The sequence below is a fragment of the Anser brachyrhynchus genome (genome assembly GCF_964034855.1).
Source record: "Anser brachyrhynchus genome assembly, chromosome: 6".
Lineage (NCBI taxonomy): Eukaryota > Metazoa > Chordata > Aves > Anseriformes > Anatidae > Anser > Anser brachyrhynchus.
In genome coordinates this window covers 22,907,270-22,928,285 of record NC_137700.1, presented here as the reverse complement: position 1 = coordinate 22,928,285, position 21,016 = coordinate 22,907,270, and the positions used below count along the sequence as shown (strand labels likewise).

The window sequence follows — 21,016 nt, the reverse complement described above, 5'->3', positions numbered from 1 at the left end:
AAGAGGGTGGGTTTGGATATCTTCATTTCCCAAACCTTCAGCGTGGCTGATTTAATGCCTTGCTGGCACTGCTGGAGGATGTCAGGAGAGATATAAGGGGGAAAAAATGAATTTTTAGTGGCACTTACGCTCTGGGAGATGCATTGCAAGTGTCATTGTTCTTTTCTCCTTTTCTGTCACTCTTTTCCTCTATAAGAATCCCATTTTTTGTGGATGGGGCAGGACAAATGAGTTGTTATCCCCCTCAGGCCTGCACTGACGAGACTGTCTCAGACCAAATGCAGTCTTTGGTGCAGGTGGCACGTGCCGCACAGTGTGAGCATCACGGAGGAGCTCCAAGGTCTCACATTCTTGTTCTTTTAGAAGTTGTGTTATCAAAGAGAATCATTTTCTGTTGTTTGTGTGATATCTATCACTTGTTCCCTTTGCTTCCTAAGGAAGGTGTCTTGTCGCTGCATGCAGGGAACATCAAAGCTTGGGACTGACACTCGCCAGCCAAACCCAGTGGTATTGTAGTCAAGTTCTTCCCCCAATGTGACTTTTCTTTTCCTTCTTCAAAGAGCAAATGGATGTCCTCCATCACAATTAATTTCATTTTAGATCAGAACTAAGAAAGAGTAATTACAATGCCTTTTGATGAAGCCTGGAGTGTTTGCTTCTTCTGGCTGGCTAAGAGTTAGGCATTGCAGTGAAACAGTGTCTGGAGACAGGTGAAAACTCCCCGATGGAGTTGAAACAATACGATAGGCCTTCATTTCACCTTCTGTAGCATACGTGTCTAGCAAGTCCAAGTCCTTTGCACTTGGAGTCATTTCCAACAGTGATACGGAGATTTTGGAAGAAGCCTGGCACATCACAAGTATCTGTACGAAACTGTATGCAGTACTGCAGTACTGTTCTCATGGGATTCACAGTGGTTAAATGTCTGGCCCTTACAGGTACGGGAGTGCCCTGTAAATTGTGTGGCGTGCATGACTTAGTCTCTGATTTCATTGACCTAAGGTGATGGGGCTGCAGCTGGAGCTGGCAGCCACGGGCAGCCTGGTGTGTCTGAGGTGTGGTGGGAGGAAGGGCAGGGGACTGCTGCCTGCGGCATCAACACAGCAAAGCTGGAGGCTCCTTTCGGCACTGCCATGCCAGGAGCAATGCCTGATAATGATGGGAATGTTTTACCCTCGCACGTACCCCATACACAATGAGAGCACCACCTTGCACAGAAGGACCCGACGGGGTTGTTGGAAGCCCCTTCGCGAGCCCCTGGGGAAAGCACTGGGTGAAATGCTAGGTAAGGGTTGTAGAAGTTATTGCATACCTTTCAAGGAGGAAGGAAGATGTTTCTTTATGTGCTGGGTAATGTACAGAAAGCTTGTGAAGGCCCTATGTATCCCCAGGGAGCCACAAGGACAGGTACAGCTGTCCGATGAGCTGATGGAATAAATTAAAGGGAGTGTCCTAGAAGAGATCTGAAAAGGGAAGAGGTGGCTTGGGTGATGCCAAGCTTTTATGTGAGCATCTGGAGAATTGAAAAAGTAGGTATCTAACACTCAGAATAAGTAATTCTATGAAGTGCTGTCGTTCAACACACTTGATGACAGTTTTCTCTTTCATTTAACTTCTGAAATGCTTTTCTGTGGCAGTTTTTCTGCACAGAGGGACAGTCAGCTGGTAACTCCTGCTGTGATGTATTGTTTTAGCCCATGTTTAAATTAATAGCAGCCTGTTCCTACACCTTAATTGCATTTTAAACCATTATTAACATCCACCAATGGGAAATATCTTTTCAGCATTGAAGTTGCCTTAAATTGCTGCTGGACAGCTTGCTGGTTACTAGAGGAGGGATCCTTTCTGAATTGAGATATGGTTTTGATATACTTTAAAATGTGACAATATACAGGCTTGAAAATCTGATGTTTCATTTTGTTTTTCTTGCATATAGAATATTAACTTACAGCGAGTGTTTTGGTTGCTCTGGTTTTAGCAGTCAAGCAATTTTTGACATGACCTGCTGGGACACTACTTTTTGTGCCAATTTCAACCACTACATTTCCTTTTGTAAACAGTTTGTAACCAGCGTGAGATAAATCAGATAAGGAAGAACCTGCCAGGTTTTAGTATCTTCTCCCATTTTCTGCTCAGAGGTGACTGATACACTTTTCTTTCCTTATTTTTCCCCTTTATTCTGCTGTCCCTTGGTAAATTACTATAACCCAATTTGGGGCTTTATTGAATCACAGCCTTTTAAGGAACTGGGTAAGCCAAGTGTTGAGACATACACTTTGGGTTGCATTGTAAAGCTTATAGATATCTGGGGAAAAAGAGAACTGAGCTGTGGTGAATAATGTTTTTGTTTGCTTTAGCAGCTAGTAAAACTGCACAGAAAACGTTTTGGCAAAAGGGCACAGGGGAGGACATGGTTCCTAGCGAAAAAGAGTCTTTCTTGAGTTCTTCCTCACCTGTTTTGATGCTAATATGAAATAGGATTCCTCCATCCTCAGGAGACATCCCAAACTTGCCTACTCTCTGGAGTATAACAGCTCCAGTAAATGAGTCTCACGAATTTCATTGCCGGTGCAGTGTGTTCTTCACCTCTGGGCTTCAGTGTCTGCCATCTGTCACTACGTTTTGCTCTGATTAGAGCTTCTCATAAAAAAGAGGGGGAAAATGCACTAATGAAAAAAAACCCACCTTTTATTGTTATTAATCACATATATTAAGTCAGAAACAATTCAGAAGATGCTGTATTGTGTACACATGGGCAGCCTGATGCTGAGCACCTTGCAGCAAGACATCAGCCAGGTGAGAGAATGACTACAGAGCCTGATTGCTCATTAAACCTTGCCACAAAATGTTTTATCCCCGCCGGCTGGCCCTGTGGTATGGGGCAGAGAAATGCTGATGGGGCAGCATGTGGGGCCAGCCCCGCTCCAGCAGCAGAGGTGGCATCGTCCATCTCACGCATGCATGCAAACGTGTGTGCAACCCTCTTCTGGTGCCTGGGCACCTTTTTTCTCTATAGCAAACTCCGGCCAGCGCTCCGGAGCTGATGCAGTTCCTCCCTTCTGCTGTTTCCCAGGCAACTGACACACAAACCAGCAATAAACTGCAAAATGCCCCTCCGCGGAAGGCTGGAAGTAGCTCAGTGACTGGGATGCAGGTGAGGATGCTGATGTGAGTGGTTGGGCAGGCAGGCGGGCTCCGCTGACGCACCCACATCCCTTTGGAAATCTCCTCCGGCCGGAGCGAGGGGAGCGGCGAGTGTGCACCTGCTCCTGTCCTCCCAGGCAGTTTGGGAACTGCTGAGCTGGTTTCACTCGGCACGGGGAGCATGCACGTGTCTGAGTCTGTTTAAGGTACGGGGAAAAAACAGTTCTGACCGCTAGAAGCTGGAGGTAGAACATCTGGCAGTTGCCTCTTCGGAGCATGGCTCTTGTAAAGTGGCTAACGCAAACCTCTGTCAGCTGCTTATGGTGTGAGCAGTCTCACAAAGGAGCGCAGCTGCCATGGTCACGGTTTGGGAGGAGACGTTTCTCCTTTCTCCCCTAGCCTTCTGCTGTCTCTGCAGCAAGGTGGCCGTGTGAGTTTTGGGATGTCAGCCGTGGCCCCAGCGGTGGCACCTCCTGTTTCCTCCAGCAGGGTCTTGTTACGTTAGCATTATAGGTAAGGAAGAGCCAGCTCTTGTTTTCATGCTCACTTTTGGATTTTATTTCTATGGTAGCAGTGGATGTGGGAAATAGCTCCCTTGCTTTTGAAGGTAGCATTTCTGCCTCAAGCAAATTAAGCCTAATCCCTCCAGCAGTCTGCCTTTGTCACAGGGCGAGAAGAGGCTCACTCAGATCCAGCTGGGGCAAGGCATACTCCAGGAGAGGTCCCAGAGGTGGATTGTAAGGACCTCTGCCAGCAAAGTTTTTTTTTTTTTTTTTTTTTTTTTCCCCCTCAAGGAGAGATCCAACAAATCTGCTCAAGATGATGCTTAGCATTAGGGAAGGCAGCGAGGGAGACTTCAGGCAGCAGGGTTTGATTTGCCTTTAAACAGGCAATCAAGCAATTTAAGTAGCCTCCTTGACAGTAGTTTCATTATTTTTTTGTCAGTCAAATCATATCCTGGTATTAAGAGTAGAAAGTATTTTTGGAAAACTGTTATTCCCGTCTCCTCATTTCTAGAATTTCTTTTACAATTTCTGCTGTAAACAGTAAGTAAACCATGGAAAATAGCCTTGGTAGTAGATGGTTTATTATCAGTATTAGCATTAAGTTCTCTGTTACTTTTTGAGCCTCGTGTCCCAAGGAAATGAATGTGTCTGCTATCTTAGTTTTCCACAAATTTCCCATCTAACCCCCAGTTAAACCTTCTGGTTTCCTTCAGCCCGTGTCCACTCACAAGCAGAGGAAGTTGTTTTATTTCCAGAAGAGGATGCAAATTGGAGGGCAAGCCTAATTCTTATGAATTTTTCTTCTCCTTTTCAAATAAGAGCATGGAATAATGTGTATGTATGTGCTAAAAATACTCATACTGCATTTGTCCATCTTGAGCAGGACCTGCTTGCCTTCCTTGTACCTCTGGGAACGGCAGTGCTGGGCACGAGCATCTGGGCATCCCTTGGTGCTGGTAGAGGCATCACAGCTCGGGATTACCACCCAGTTGCAGGTTTTAGTCCCTTCTTGTTCTCAGCAATCACATGCCCCCACAGGGGCTCTTGGGTTTCATTAGCTTTCCCTACAGAGCCAGCCGAGGAGAGCTGTGGTGGGCAGCATGGGGCCCTTGCAGGATTCTCCGTGAAGGAGATCTCTCATAGGGATCTGGCATTTTGTTCAGCCTCACTTGCTGGTAAATTAGCCTTAGCACAAGCTTAAGTTGCAGGCATTTGATTTGAGACATGCAGGAAGAGAAATGACTGGAGGAACTCAAGAGCCAACATGAAAGCCATTTTCTGTGGAGCGAGGAGGGGAATGTGAGTACTAGCTATCTTATTTGCTTAGTGCAAGATTTTAATTTCCAATTTCACTTTAAGGATTCATTGGCATTTTCAACCAGCTTCTCTGGGCTTTGGATTCAGTTGCACTATCCAGCACACGGTGGGATGGGCTTACCTTTGGAAAGCCGCCATCAGCATCCACCAAACCCAGCGCCAACGTCCAAGCACAAGACCTTTGCTTGCTTACATCCTGGAAGAATTTGGCGTGGCTTAATAGCAGGGATTGGCATACTTATTTTCGGGAAGCTGATGGGTTGCTGTTGTGTTTTGAGGATGCTTTCTGTAAATGCAAAGGACTCCGGTGCCAGCTGAAGAGCACAAACATCAATTCCTAGGTAAATTATTTCTGCTCTGTGAGTCTTCACAGTGGCCATTCGGCAGGCAATTAACCTTACAATAGAGTGTGGGAGAGAAGTGGCATGGGGGGTGAAAATTGAAAGTTGTAAAGATGTTTAAATTGCTTCCCCTGCTCCTTCTCTGTTATCCCTCTTCTGTAGTGGCTCCTCTACTGTTGTGGCATGGAAGCAGGTAAAAGGGACAGTCTCCCCCTTCTCTGCAAGGAAAGAGGATGGGCTTTGTATGCTGGAACGTGCTCTGTTGTCTATGACAAATCACCCATCAGGAGTCAGGTAGTGCTATCTAAGTCTGAACTCTCCAATTTCGTCCAAACATTCCAAGTTTTGAGATTTCTCTTTGCTCTACAGCATCCTTGTAAAGGGATGGGATCAAGACAGAGGGAGGGGTCTGTGCATGCCACATGCCCGTAGTATATTCGGTTGCTGCCACCTTGCTTATATATTGCTGTGGGGTCTTGGTTTGACTCTTTTGTGTTTAAGCTGAGAAGGTGGCAAGGCAGGCAAATCAGGATCTGTAAAACCACTAATTTTTTTGCATCCAGTCAAAAATTTGCAGGGGCAACTCAACTTTGGGGATTTGGGTTTGAATCTGAACGCTCTCAGAGCCTTGCAAAAAATAAAAGGTTTTAGATGAGAGAATTTGGTTCAAGCTCAAATTAAATTCAAAGCAGTAAGTGGGAGTTGCACATGCAATAAAATCCTGTGAATATCAGATGCATACATTTAACGAGGAATCCTTTGATAACTTATTCCATATGTCCTAAAGGAAATTCACCTATTTCTCCATAACTTTTCGTTTTTTTTTTTCTGCTTAAGTTGTAAGTAGATTGAATGCAGCACATGTAGCATATGTAACACTAAATGTTGTAGTACCAGATCAGACAAATAGATGTGATGGATAGAAATGGCTTATTGATGCAGGTGCTTCCAACTGCTTGTCAAAATGACGAGTACCTTTCTAAGGTGATCTTGGCTCAAGCTTGGGATATTGAAGAGAAGACAGTTGCATCTCCGTTGCTGTTGCTGCTTTTCTCTAGGTTAACCTCTGTGCTGTAGCTGGCTCATTCTTGGCCATCAGCTCGACATAACTCTGTGTACAGCATCTGAGCCCGTTGGAGCCCGTGTTGGGTACAGCTGCAGAAGCACGCACCATGCGGGTGTACCGTGACTTTGCTTTTGTTGGGGTGCCTGCAGGAATTGGGGTTAGTCTTTGGTTTATTTCCTGAGTCCATTTTCCTAGGCTCTGGTGTAGAAAAAGTCTTTTCTATTTTTTTTCCCTTCTGAATTTGTAGTCTCTCTGTGGCCTGTGACCTTATTCTCTGTGTGAAGCCCATCTACAGTTGAGTAAAACTGGTCTTTCTAATGTGCCCTGCTCAAAGTCAGAAGGTCATTAAAACATACTGAGCATCACTTAAAACATTTCATTTGATATAGTCAACTTAAGATGTTTGATATATTGCCAGCCATAGCTGTACAGGAAAGAAGCTGAAAGCTGTTGCTTTTTTCAGCTGTAGCTGAATCTGTTGGTTTTAAGACTTGTGGTTTTGCAGTCGCCTGGGTTATAAGAATATCTGTGTAATGGCAGCATCTGAAGAAGCCTGTGTTTGTACTGCAGTAATAAAAGCAGACGGTGAGGCTGACTTCTGTCTGAAAGAATGAGTAATATTCAGTTAATTTGAAGACTTCTGTATTTTTTTTTCCTTTGTTATGTTTTGAGGTTGGAGTCCCTTTTTTGTGATGCTCTAGACATTGCTGACAGCTTTTAGGTGGAGTGTCAGGCTGCCACTGCCCCCTCTTAGACACAGGAGCGACACAGTGATGGACACATTTATCAGCAGCAAAAGAATAGCCGTTTTTACCTTACTGGGTCTTCCTTTGCTTTCTAAGGCACATGTCTCCACGGGCACTGCAGTGTTAACACTGGTTTTAAGTACAACACGGCAGGTTGGTACTTAGTCTTCAAAGAGACAGATTTCAAACTTAAACACCTATGAAAGCATCATCTTGTCACTGGAACAGTGTGTGTCCTGAAGCACGAAGTGGCTGTATGAGCTCGTTATTGTGGAGTCCCCTGTTAGACCTGTTTGAAGTGCGTGGTGGCGGCTGTGGCTTTGAAGCACATAGGTGAAGGACTGCGTGAGCGAAGCCTGAGGTCAGCAGATACAGCTGTGCAAACCATCAAGCTGCTGCGTTCACAGCTCACGTTAAGTCAGTGCAGATGGGTTCGTGCTGTCTCTAGCAGGGAGGTTTTGTCTGTGGTTTGTAGACCACATCCGGCTGCCTTTTTGGGGACAGCATCGTCATGTGTATTTATTCTTCTGCTTAGGGCTTTAATTTTAGCAAAAGATTACCTCCTTATATCTTGTGTTTGGATGTTTTAGAAAAATATTGGTCATCACCGCCACCAACAGTAAGAACGTTTGTTGAAGATGAAGAGAAATAAATAAAAAACAGGGAATTGTTAATGACATGCTGAGCTAAAGTGTCTTTTATTACAAAAAAAATAATAATTATTCTGTTTGATCAACACGTCAATATATCCATCAAGTGAAATCCATTTGGAAGCTTAGCATTTCTATTTTCCACTTCTCTTCAAAGAGCAAAGAAAGGAGGAAGAGTTACTCTGAATGATCTGGTTGTCCCCCGCAAGTCGGCTTTATTGCTAATTTCTATGGGGGCATACCTAGAAATGAAGCCCTTGATCTCCCTTTTGGCTTCTGGGGCAGATTCTCCTCCCAGTGTAAACCAGGCTCCCCCTCTGACCCATTTAGTCTCGCAGGAGGAGAAGGGCACCCACCAAGCCTGGTCCTCATCATCCCGGGCCATTCCAGTTTGGAGTGACCTGCTCTTCCTTACTCCATAAAATAATCCATGTTCTGCATGACTTTTTTCTGAGAGCAAACCCAGTCTAGATGGGGTGAGCATGTTTTCTTTCTCTTCTCTCTTCATTTAGGTACCTTAATTAGCATTTTATTCCATACCTTTGTATGCGGGGGCTTGGCTTCAGCCTGCATGTATCCTCTGTAGCGCTCTAAAAATGCCTCGCCTGGACTACCAGGAATAAAAAAAAGAAAAGGGCTCCTTCCTGCTAGGGTCATAACCAGTCTTATTTTGTGAGTCCTGTCCAAATATTGAGCAAGCTGCTGTGGCCAAGGTTGAGGCCGAGGCGGTTACTTTGAGTGACACCTCCTCCATCCCCAGACACCGCTGCCCTTCTCTTGGAATCCCGTGCAAGACACCAGCAAATACAAGTTTCCTGACAGTAAATCTCGCTGGTTTTGGCAGGCACATGCAGTGCAGACACGGAGTGGGGCTCTCAGCAGTTGTGGCTTTCAGCTTTTGTGATTTGCAGGCACCTAAGATTTTCTATTAGAGACCTAAGATTTTCTATTAGACCTCTTATTATGACCTTCGCCTGCCAACAGCAGGCTTGCTTCTCTTGGTCACCTTTCATGGACTGATTCCCTGAGGAGCTATGGTCCGTGGAGCTGCAAAATGGTATTCATTTCTGGTAGTGTTTTACTGTCAGAGTAAACTTTTATCTGTCCCTTTATTTATGGCACCTGCCTCATACACTGAGCTTTCTCTCTTTACAAGTCTCATCAATCTCTGGAGGTGCCATCACCCATTTTATCTCTGAGGACATACACTTCTCTGTTTCTTCGCTTTTTGTTTTAAATTTCTTTACTTACTTCATCTTCCCTTGGACAAGATGTAGGGCATCAGTAGGCTTTCAACACAGGTGACCACCCTTGTTTGCCACTGCTCCTGCAGATCCACCAGAGCTGTTCGATGTGGGTGGTTGGAATGGGACCAGTAAAAAAAACATCTCGGTGGCAGTATGGAAACACACTGCGGAGGAAGACTGGAAGGCGTAAGTTCAGCAACGACAGCAGTAGTTTGTAGGAAAACCTGGTTGAACAAGACAAGCTTTTCCCACCTGTGAGCCCATCTCGGTGGCTAGCGCAGAGGCTCCATCCTATCTGTTGTTTCCCTCCGGCTTGCCAGCCCTGCAAAAGTGCAAACAAGGAGGGGAGAATCACTAACCTTGGACAAGTTTTCCAGACTTCTTAAGTGGTAGATGTGTCCTTTGTCATGCTGTGCTTCCAGCACCCAGCTGGCTCGTGGGAGCACTGTGTCCACCTGCTCCTGTCTGCAGAAACCATCAAAAGATGAGGAGACCCAGTTTCAAATACCTCCTCTTAAAAGGAAAACTCCTGAGCCAATGTAAGAGGGGACAAACCAACTTCTCAGGCTCTCAGGTTTGCACCTGCGATTGCCCTGTGCTGATAGTGGAATATGCTGGGATCGGTTGAATGAGCAGTTCCAATCAAATAACTTGAGCTTACTAATAAATTTATTGAATGCATTGAAGAGTGAGAAATAACTTTATGGAAAAGAAAAGCTGGCTAGATTTTCCTGACAGATACTGCCTCTTCTTTTTGTGGGGCTCTTTGTCACTAGCCAGAAGAAGAAATGTCAGAACTTGATTTGAGGGTACATCCCTACCTCATTTCCCATGGGTTTCATTAGCGCAGAAATGCAAGGAGGCATGTGAAAATACTCTTGTATGGTGCAGTGATCATCTCAGTAGGCTTAGCTGGCCTGAGGCAGTTACAATAGTCACACATTTCTTCAGGAAGATGAAAGATGTGTTCTTTCATTAGTGCTCACGTCCAGACTCCTGGCTTTGGGTCTGAGCAACAAGAACGTGGACATCTGCTGCTGGTCTCTCAGCTGCATGCTGCGTGAATCGATGTTGAAATCCAGCAAACACAATCCGTGCCCACTCTGTTCTTGTCCTTTGAAGAGAAAAACAAAATGATGGACTGGAGGGTGCAAATGGTGAAAGTCGTGAGCGTGGCTTTGCTGGAGTCCTAAATATTCTCTGAAATTCCAGCTCCTGGTGTGGCTGTTAATGAAATCTGGGGGTTCCCTTTAGCAGGTGGCTATCATGCCAGTACTGCCTGCCCTTCAGTAGGTAACCTTGCTTTATTTTATCACAAGTTTTTTAAAAAGACTGATGAGAACTTCCCTGTGAAACCAAAGCAGTCACGAGATTGATGTGGATGCTACGATGGAGAGGACAGAAGAATCTGGATACCTTGGATCTGTTCTCCCTTGCACTGTGTTTCCTTGTGGGATAGCTTTTCCTGCTCACACAGCGTGGCTTCATGCATCTGGGAGGGCTGTGCCGTGGTGTTTGGTGCAGGCATCGGGGTGCTGGTAGGGCTCTCTAGTGGGATTGCAAGTGATTGAAATGCAGCGGTACCAAAACAAGAACAACGTTGTTCCAGCATTTTATTTTCAACTTGAGAACACGCCTCTCAGTGATACACCAAACAGTGTGCCAAGGTTTTGTCTGGATCTATTCTTATTTTTCCTGGTTGCGCTTGCACAGGAATCAGCTTCTGGAGCACCTCTGAAGTGCAGCTGCCCTGGGGCCAGTGGAGTCCTCGCAGGAGGAAAGGTTAGGCCTCACTGAAAAGCAGGAGATGTCTCAGACACTGAAGTAAGGCTCAAATTCAAGGTGGGCTCACAACAGATTGCCTTCCATTCCATTTCTCACAAATACCTATTGTGGTTGTACAGAGGAGAACCAAGTTAAGGGCGATTCGCCTAGGCAAGGAATTTAGTTAAATAGAGGTAGGGCAACCTGGGCCACCTGCTTTGCTTGTGTGTGGTTTTACTGTGAGCTTTGTGAACATCAAAAAGTTCCTGTCTGAGCTGCTCCTGCAGGTTTGGCCAAGGCTTAGGTCTGCTGTTGTGTTCAGTTCCCTGTTGCTTTGGGGAGGATACCTGTGCTAAGGTTTTCAGAGTATTTAATCCATAATTTTAAACGTGGCAGTGACTATTTGTGACTTACAGAAGACAGTCCTGCTATGTAGGGCAATTCATCGGGGAGTTGGCATGTGTATGATATCGCTGCCTGGTCTGCTGTACAAAGTTATGCACAAATGGGAATACTGAGGTTTAATTATCAGAACTTGCTTGTTGTGGTTCGTAAGAAGCTTGGTCAAAATAGCCAAGCTTAGTGAGGAAACCAGCTGTGGTGCTCTGCAGTGGTGTCTGCACCTTTCTGCACTCTGCAGTGGCACCAAAAACCTTTCACCATTGAAGATGACTGCAGGCAGTTTGACACTACAGTAGATGAAATACCACTTCAGGCAGCAAAGTAGCTAAGCAGCTATTGATGTCAGTTCTTTAATGTATACTTTTATTTGTATCTATTATAACATATGCTCTGTACACCAAATATTTACCTAACAGTTTCTCCAAATTGGTCTTTGGAAAATTCTCCAAATGAGAAGACAACAGAAATGAGAAATCTTTTAGCTTGCATGTTGACAAAAATACACTTGATTGGCAAGCAGAAATAGTATTTGCCAGGGAAAAACATCTCTAGCTACAAAGTTTATTGCTTTCTGCCAGCATAAGTGCTCTTTTTGTAGAGCACGCGGTTTTATTTAGCAACAACACGAACTTCTTAGGAGGAAAACCTCTCTCAGCTTGCAGAGTTGTTTTCAGTTGATCTTGCCCAGCAATGGGACCCTTGTTGCCACGTCACCTCTGACACCCATACACCCGAGTGATTCCCTGTGCCACTTAGGCTCCCAGTTATTCATCCAGGTTAACCGTGAAGTAATAACGTGCTTGGGTCAGTAGTTAGTCTGCTTCACGCTGACATATCCAACATAATTTGATTATTTCAAATCAAAATATAAACCAAAATACCTTAAGAAAAAAATAAACATTTAAGGCTTGAATTTCTTGTTTCATACGTAATGATGCAAGACCGACTCCATGCTTTCATGCTGTGCAGCTTCCGATATGTGTTAAGAACCTGCATTGGGAAATTGGAAAAGATGGGCTCTTAACTAGTGTTTAATCTGACATTTAGATGTTGAGTGATGGTATATTTTGACTTTTCTTATATGTTTGTTTGTTTGCTGTCAGTAAGAGCAATTACATAGAATTAGTGATTGGTCAAAATGCAACTACCTGCTGCTCTCTAAATCAAAGCTGCAAAATATGAGCATGAGCCACCATCAGATGAAGTGGGCATATCTCCCAGTATTCTGATATTTGTTCCGTGCAACACAACTGCTTCTGGCTTGGATTGCTCCTCATATTTCCATAGGATTTCATTCTCAACTTTAAGAAAACTGTTGTAGAAAATGTTCATTGCGGCTGACTTTTCTCTCTATGGCTAGAATTTTGCAAACCTGAAATCTGTGGCAGGTTATTTCCAAAAACCCTGTTCTCATCCTGTGGCATCATCTCTCTGCTGCATTCATAAAGGTTTCAGGCCTGTTATGGACACAACATTTTCATCCTTGCATTTCAGTACTAAGAGTTGCGTCTCTGGAAATTTTTAGTTCTTTCTCACTAAAGCAGAGGAAGAGCTCTGCAGCTGGAAGGCTTTGTAGGCCTGCAGCTGTTCAAAGACGCTTCCTCATGGAAAATGAGGACCTGAAATTTTCCACAGCTATATGTGAGCAGCGGTGGAAGGTAAAGGCAAACTAGAGTAAACATTAGGCAGTTGAATTACTGCATCAGCCTCTAAGCCTTGTCCCTGGGCAGGGGTCAAAGAGATGGCAGGAGGGTCTGAGCCGTGTTGAGATTCAGTGCTACAGCAATTGCAGCTGTCCTGCCGATGCTTCGTGGCTCCCAGTGCCACTGGTGTCAGTCACGGTGGTGAGACCACCTCCTCAGACATTGAACCTGCTTCTGAAGGCCTTAATCAGGAACGTTTGAAGGTCAGTTAAGCCGCATCAAATTAAGGAATAGCACTAATGATTACATTACACCAATGCTAATAAGAGGCTGCCTCAGAGCAGGCTTTTATAAAGCGCTGCATTAACCTGCTGCCTTGTATGTGATTTTGTCATCTGGGAAAGCAGGTACGCATGGAGCCATATGATCTTCCCTGCTTTCCTTAATTCTCCTCTGCCTCCAGCTGGTTTTAGGATAACGGAGGAGATAGAGAGCCTGGCTTTGGATGGGAGTTTGAAAGAGTCTGGCATTATTAACCTCAAAAACTAAGACTTGATGTGATTGCTGTTATGTGAAGGCTAAGAAAAAATAAACGCTAAATAAGTCAAAGACTGACCATCAGTTTGAAGTGGATGCTCGAACAGATCAGCGTCCAGAGCAGGGCAGTTCAGGAAGAGCGGCCAGCTAGATGGAAAAGTTCAGTCTCAAGATAGCACTTGTTGAAGGCTTGAAGAGGATGAGATGTGACGTGATAGTGGTTGGGACATGGTGAGCCTGGGTGACCCCATTCCAGGCCTGGGATGCCAGAGAGCATCCCTGCTGACCCTGGAGCTATAGAAGGGATCTAGAGCTCCAAATGCTGCTGGGTATGTTTCTCCACAGATTTGGCTTCAGTAGAAAGCTGGTAGCTGCTCCTTGTGACCGAATGGACAGAGTTGATCCTGGAGAGGGAAATTGGTCTTGTTTTTTTGCTGTTGCATGTTCAAGGTGTGGTACTGATGATGCATCTGGAGATAGTTTGAAACATAATGAGAATTTGGGATGAGCCAAAGTTTTTGTTCATAGAATTGCATTGTATGAGAAGGTACAGCTGTGTAAGAGGCTGTGTGGAGCCAGCCTGTGTTCTCTCATACGTCTTCAAGCAAGGAAACTCCTTGCAATGATGTCTGGAGGGTAGAATAGCAATGTCTTATTTACAATTCCTGTTAAACCATGGTTTTGATTTGCTGAGCAGTTCTGTGATCAAGAACTAAGCTTCCAAGAGAAGTAAAACAAACAAACTGCAATCTGTGATTACTAATCTGAAAATATTGCAATTTTTCACCATGAATGGGGGTACATGTTCTTGATGCTGATCGTGAGTTCGTAGCTCTCCTTTTGTAATATAGTTTTAATTATGTTCCGAATGGGAGTGCAGCACTTTTTCTGTAAGTGTGCGGGAGGAAGATAAGAGTCAATGAAGTAAGAGCAGTAAATCTTCCATGACTTCCTTTGACTACAAAGTTTTTCTGAAAAAGAGCAAATGGGAGGAGAATTTGTATCAAAATCATCCAGTGTTTGGTACACAACAGTTTTCAAATTTTAACACAAACTTAATTTTGCTACTAAACCTTTTGGACAACTTGCATTGTCTTTTGCTCTTGTAGCTTTTGGCTATTCTTCCCTAAAATTGAATTGAATGTAAATGTGTGTCACTATTAATGGATGTAATTGTACAGAATAAATGACAACTGACGGTGGGAACAATGCAGCCTGTCCCACTGAAATCCGTTTAGCAGTGCAACGAGGAGAGGCTTTTCCTCTTTCCCCTGTCTGAGAAATAGGGTATGAAGCTGGAGCATGAAACTAGAGGCATATGGCATGTGCTTTATTTTTTCAGGTTCCTATTGCGGATAAACACAATTGTCCAAGTAAAGAAAATGTAAATAATGAGAACAACAATGAAATTCGTGTAAGCTTGCAATGAATGTGTAAAGGTTTTGCCTTTTTATTAGCACGCTTGAAACCTCTAAGGGAAAACCTGAAATTTGGTATATGGAGTAAGCGAATGGTTTTCAAATAAAAAGAGATAATTGTAGTGTGAAGTAATTATAGTTGTTCAAAGTTACTTATCTGCAAAGCAGTGTAATTTATCATTAGAATATGTATCAGATTCAGAGACAGTTTTCAATTTCTGTGTTTCCTAAGACTTGCTGTATTTTGCTGCGTACCCCAGCTTTTTTCCAGTTTCACCTCTCCAATGCTTTAGGCACATCAAACACTTAAAATGCAAAATGGAGAACAGAGCAAATTAAATACAGAGCCTCAGATCTCCCGAGGGGAGGAAGAGGATCCGTCAGTTCACAGTAAAATTGCTCCCATCATTTCTGCCTCCCAAATTGTGCTTCTGGAGAGTGGGAAGAGGAGGATAGAGACAGACAGATGGATTTCGTTGTGACCCGAAGGTAACCAAATGAGGAAGGTAGAAAGGAATCTTTATCCTATTTTTTCCCCTCTGAACTACAGGAACCCATTCATCATCCTATTTGTGCTCCGTGGACCCGTGAGCTGGTGTTTGCGTTGTATTTCTGATAACTGTCCCATCTAGCACAGCTTGCTGGGAGCCGGGGCTTGCTGGACACCGGCTCCGAGCGTGGCTGCACTGGTACATACTGTCCCTTGGCTTGGCAAGTGGACATGGGATTTGATGACTCCCTTTCTCCCACCCTGAAGTTTCCAAAATAAACAAGTTGCTTCTGCGGGAGGAGGTACAGACAGAGTCCTGTGTTCTGTTGGGAAGTTCATAACCGTACCGGGCTGATATCTCGTGTAATGAAATACAGGCATGCCATTTCCACTGGTCACGTTTGCTCTGTTCTCCTCCCTAGGGCACCTCTGTCAGTTAAATGAACACAGATGGATAGGAACATAAGACATGGCTGGCAAAGTGCTGGCAGAAGGAAGGCCCGGTGGTCATGGAGAGGAAAAGATGGGGACGGCAGGCAGGGAACATGAGCAAATCATTTGTCTTCTGGACTGGCTAAGGTTTTAAGGTTACCTTTAAAAAGGTAACTTTTTAACTTTTTAAAAAGTTAATCCCAGACCTCGGGTGTATTCATGGGGCATTATTTCTCCATAGCCATCATCAACTGGTCCTCAGGCTTTGGCATAAGGGAAGAGGACGGGAAACCTACAGCTTTCTGCCTGGGGCCGATGTCGTTAGAGGAGTGTTTTCCTTGCAGCACAGGTCTGGAAGGGATGACGAAGGCATCTGCACCTTGTGAGGGTGTTCTCCAGGCGGTCCTTCCATTAATCCTAATCACAAAGATGGATTACACGCTGAGGAATAATTAGGCAGACAGCTCCTTCAGCCTGGGTGGCATTACAGCTTCTTCAGCAGGAGGCAGGCAGCCAGGTTCCTCTAAGGAAGCATTTGAGGCTCAGGTAGCTGCTGGACCTTCGGGTCGCTCCCAGCACAGCTAAACGCAGCAGCTTGAAGGTGAGGTTAAATAGCTTTAAAAGGTGTCAATCCCTCCTAAACATCCAGGCCGCTTGCCCCACAGATTTCCTGGCTGCGGCTGTGTTGCTGTTGGCAGCGGGGAAGACAGGAGGGAGGACAGAGGGGAGCTCTTTAGGAGTAGCTGAAAGTGGTTCTGCTTTTGTCAGTCAGCTCTCTCCTTATTAATGGCTCAGCGTGACACCGCTCATTCGGTTTCAGACCCCGTGTTTCAGCTGGCAGTGCAATGAACTACCTCCCTGCAATTCGCTTGGCCTCAATCCATCCTTATTTACAGCCAGCCAGCATGATTAGGGGCCGTTTAGGCTTGTATCCTGCACGGATGCAGAGCCATTGTGGTGGTTTCCCCTTGGAAAACATCAGAAACCTGCCTGATGCAGCAGCAGGCCGCAGCGCGGGGCCATGGCTGTGGCTGCAGGAGGAGGCCGCGGCCTGGCCTGGCTGCCATCTCAGCCTGCCCTTCCAGGTCACCTTGTTTAAAGTGCCGTGCTGTAGAGGTGGAGGTACGTCTAGCATCCCAGGTTTGTGACGTTGGTGACTTTTTTCCGTCCTTTGCTCAATGTGAGGGCTCCTCAGCTGTGGAGGGAGGCGTCTGTGCGTGGTCTCATGGTCATCACCGAGCTTTGTTTCCAGTTTGGTGCTGCCATTTGCTTTTGCTCTGCTCTTCGTGCTTGGAGGATGCTGAGTCAAGCAGTACACGTTTCTCCTGGGTGCATGACACGGAGGGCTCCCTTGGCTGCAGGAGGCAGGGGCATCTGCATGAGGCACGAGGCCTTGCTGGTCTGTGTTGCAGGAGGGGAGTAGGGTGTCTATCTGCTATTCACTGTAAGCCATTTTACCCGGCAGAAGATCTCAACCAGAGTTGCTGAGAGGCAGCTTTATAAGGTATTTTTTTTCTTTTAAATTTTATTTTTAACACAGCCTAGTTTGCAAAGGCTGAAGCTCAAGGATGGGTCAGCCATTTAAGGACTGTGGAATCATTTTCCCTTTCAAAAGGGGAAATTATGTTAGAGGAGGAGGCATTCAATCATGAGATCATAAGGTGGAGAGGGCTTACACATCCAGAGCGTAACAAATTGAATTGTGATTTTAGGGAGCACAGCTTCATCCCACAGGTGAGTTTGGAGTACTCTCACTGTGCTTCTCTATGAGATAGTTTACACCATATTGATGACAAATATAACATGCTAGAGAAACCCATAATCATCCTCTGTATTCATGGCTCTGGAGTGTTGTGCAAGATACAGTTTTCCATCCACTAGTGTTCAATATAACATGATATACTCATTATTAAAAACCTGGAGAAGTGTCAGGGCAATTATGGGTTGTAGGAGGAAGGCAGTCACTTAGAGAAGTTGTAGAAAAAAGCTTTATTCAAACCGCTCAGTGGAAGGGAAATTAATATATCCTCTTGGGAAATAAATGGGAGTTAGTCCTTGAAAATACAATAGCGTTCCTGTGAATGGGAGTAAATAACCTCCCTCGGAGTGAAATCTGTGTCAAAGTCCAGTGATGGGACCCACTTTGGCTTTTTCTCCTCCTCCTCTCATCTCCCTTTGCACGCACAGAGCAAAAGCAGGAAGAAAATGAGATTTGTGGGCGGTTCTGTGTTTCTTCTGCTTCTTTTCAGAACCCCTGGTCCATAACCTTTCCAGATCTTTCATGTATCCTCTTCCTTAACTAATGCTGCCTTCTGGAAGTTTAATCCTCAGTCTGGTGTGAGCTTCTCTGATTTATGCCGTCCTGTGTATTCACCCAGAGCTCTCAGCACTTGTGTGCATTATGCGTGAATTAGGGCTCAACTCTCCCCAGTGGTCTGAATCTGCTGCCCAAAGCATGCTCTGGGCTCTGCATATCACATCCTTGCTGCTATGCATGCAGACCCTGTGGCACAAGGGGCTGAGGCACTCTCCGGCCCTGGCAAACCGATGGGGCAGAGCCGATGTGCTGCCATGTGCTGAAACCTGGGCAGTAAAAGCTGTTGCTTTGCTTGCTGGGGAGGGTAGGAAGGGTTTCTGAAGATACCTGTGCACTGCTCTCTGAAGGAGTATCACTGCTTTAAAGTGCTATTTCAAACGGCCGCATGGGAAGAGTGCTCTGTTTTGTGTGATGCCTTCCAGCAAACGCATTTAGTGATGTTTGTGAGAAGTTTCAAGTGGGAGAAGGAAGAAAAGCCTAGGGGTGAGTGTTTGCATCCATGCTGGGGAGAACAGTCTGCAGCCTTTTCATCCCCACCGGTGGGAGCAATGGATTTGGTGCTGGCATCGCCGCTGGGTTTCTCTCCAGGACCCCAAGGAAGGGGCTTCTCCGTGCCCCTGCTCCCACCCTAGAAATCTGCGTGGGGAAACAAGAGGGGCGTTATTTAGCATTTTGGTGAAGCAGAGGACGACTCTTGGACGTTGCTGCAGTGAGCTGTGAAATACTCCAGCTAAGCCTGTGGCTTCTTGTTGTGAGGGAGGGGAAGCACTGAAGGCAGGTAGGTACCTGGGAGCCAGGAAGCTTTTAGGCAGGAACAAGTGTAAGCAGTAAAACAGGATTATAGCTGCCATCCTTGTGGCAGTAGAGAAAGAGCAGTGAACTGCCAGAGTTTAGCATCAAGCTTTGGGCTGCAGCCTAGTTAAATATACATCAGCATCAGCAGGGTGTTCCTTTGGGGAGTGGGCATGAAAGCAAGCATTTGCCGTGTGGAAGTGGTCTCAGACGTGCCAAGCCTCCCAAATCAAAACTGCCGGTCTGATCTTGTTGGCCTGTGCATTAGCACTAGATCTGTCTGGCTTCAACGTTAGTCCATTATGCTCGTTCTGTGTGGCCCTTATTGGGGTAGAAATGCCCGACCTTCCTTCTGGCTTGATAAGGAAAACTTGTTTCATCGTCCTGTGTAGCGTGAAGCTGCTGACCATGAGCTGAAAAATGGTGTGTAGGCAGATCATCAGACGCTCTGCTCTGTTTTCTGAAACTGCATGCCCAAGAGAGCAGTATCAGATACACATATTTTTTCCTTCCACAGTCAAGAGACTGGCAACAGAACACAAGCAAAATGGGATTTGCCAGTCTATATCACCTTGTGAGTTAATGTTGGTGCAGTGATTCTTGCTTCTCTCTGATGTCTGCAGGCAGTAATAAATCACATCTGACCGAGCTGAGTCAACGTGCTGATTTGCAAACCTGAAGTAACATCTAATAAAAGTCTACATTTCAGATTTTTAAAGAGTAGCCTTTGGATTAACCTGGACTAGGTGCAGATTGTGGCTGTAGTAAGTGAACTGAAGCTTGCTACTTGAAAGTTCGGTGTATACTTTATGTATGCAAAACTAATTAAAACTCCAAAACTGATTTGCTCCTGTTTCCAGAAGAGACTTCAAATACATTTGACTGAGAAATCATGTCTCTCTATACTACAAGGTGTTTCTCATCTTGTAATTTTCCCATTTGTCACTTTTGATTTTAAACAAGAGCTCGTACCGCAAAGCAATCTTTTTCTCTAGCAGTGATCACCCAGCAAGCCTCATGAGAATAAATCATTATTCTCACCTTGACATTTCAAGGAGGTGGTACTCGCTATTTATGAAATGTCTCTGGCATCCTCACAGCCCTTTCTGGTCGGCTGTCCATGGAGGAGAAGGAACGTTATCGTCATGTTTGCACTGCATGAGCAGCCCCACTTAGTCTGATCTACATCGTGTAGAATATCTTTTCCCAGAAATGCTGCTACCCCGTGTCCTAAGCTTATTTTTGCAAAATGTGGTGTAATTTTTTTTTTAATATGCATGCTTTTCATTTCTTGGCGTGGTTCAGAAATCCTCAGCCACTTCGTGAACAGAGCTACATCTGTGGTGAGCGCAGAGGTGCGTTTCAGAGGGCACCTTTGATGCTTATCTGGTGGGGGTTTTGCAGTCCTGGATTCTTCTAGACCAAAAGGAGGGTGAAGAAAAATGCTGGTGAAAGAAAGACTGAAAGAAGGGTTTTCAAGCACTTACATCTGGCCTGCTGAAAGAGGGCCAGTCTGTTGGGCTTTCCCAAGAAACCAGACAAGCAGACTGGCCCTTCTTGTATTAAAAGTCTGTCTTACCTAATTTCAGTCTTATATTGAAAACACGAGGCTAGGTATTTCTTTAGAGGTGCCACTTGACAAAAGCTAAGTTCGAGGTGGCAGTGCCCTGGTTTCTGTGCCTTTTTGGACTCGTGCTGCTCTGGCTCAAGCCTACAAACACCTTTGCTGCTGTATGAACAAATTCTATGTATTGCGAAGATACAGCTGCACGTGAGGAGGGGAGGAAGAATGAGACTTCTCATTTAGATGCAGCCCAGGTTGTTTGCCTCAGGCATGCCACCTCGATTCTCCAATGATACATGTGATTTGGTAAAGATCCTGGGTGACAAATTCCCCTTTTCTTCATCTCAGGCTACTGTTTTTTCTATATTCAGTGTCTCTTACTTTCGTCCTGCATTTTATTCCTTAAGCCAAATGTCCTGCCACGGCTCATAGCCCCTGTATTTTTTTCCGAATTGCTGACTGCTCAATGTCCTCCAGAAGAGCCCCTTGGTCCCAGCGGAGGTACCAGGCGCTGCCTGGGGCCAGGCATTGGTGTGTGGCCTTCGGGGAAGCGCGGCTCCAGCTTCGAGCTGGTTCTCCAGGACTCGGGAGGATGGAGCTGGTTGCATCAGCTGAAGAGCTCTGGAGAGCTGTCAAGTGT

The 21,016-nt window shown here is 45.3% G+C and overlaps 1 protein-coding gene across 5 annotated transcripts in view; it reads left to right on the top strand.

Moving 5' to 3' along the window:
- The window catches only part of PRKG1 (protein kinase cGMP-dependent 1), a 466,811-nt gene that overhangs the window by 125,895 nt on the left and 319,900 nt on the right, over positions 1–21,016 (top strand). The gene's annotated exons all lie outside the window — the stretch shown is intronic.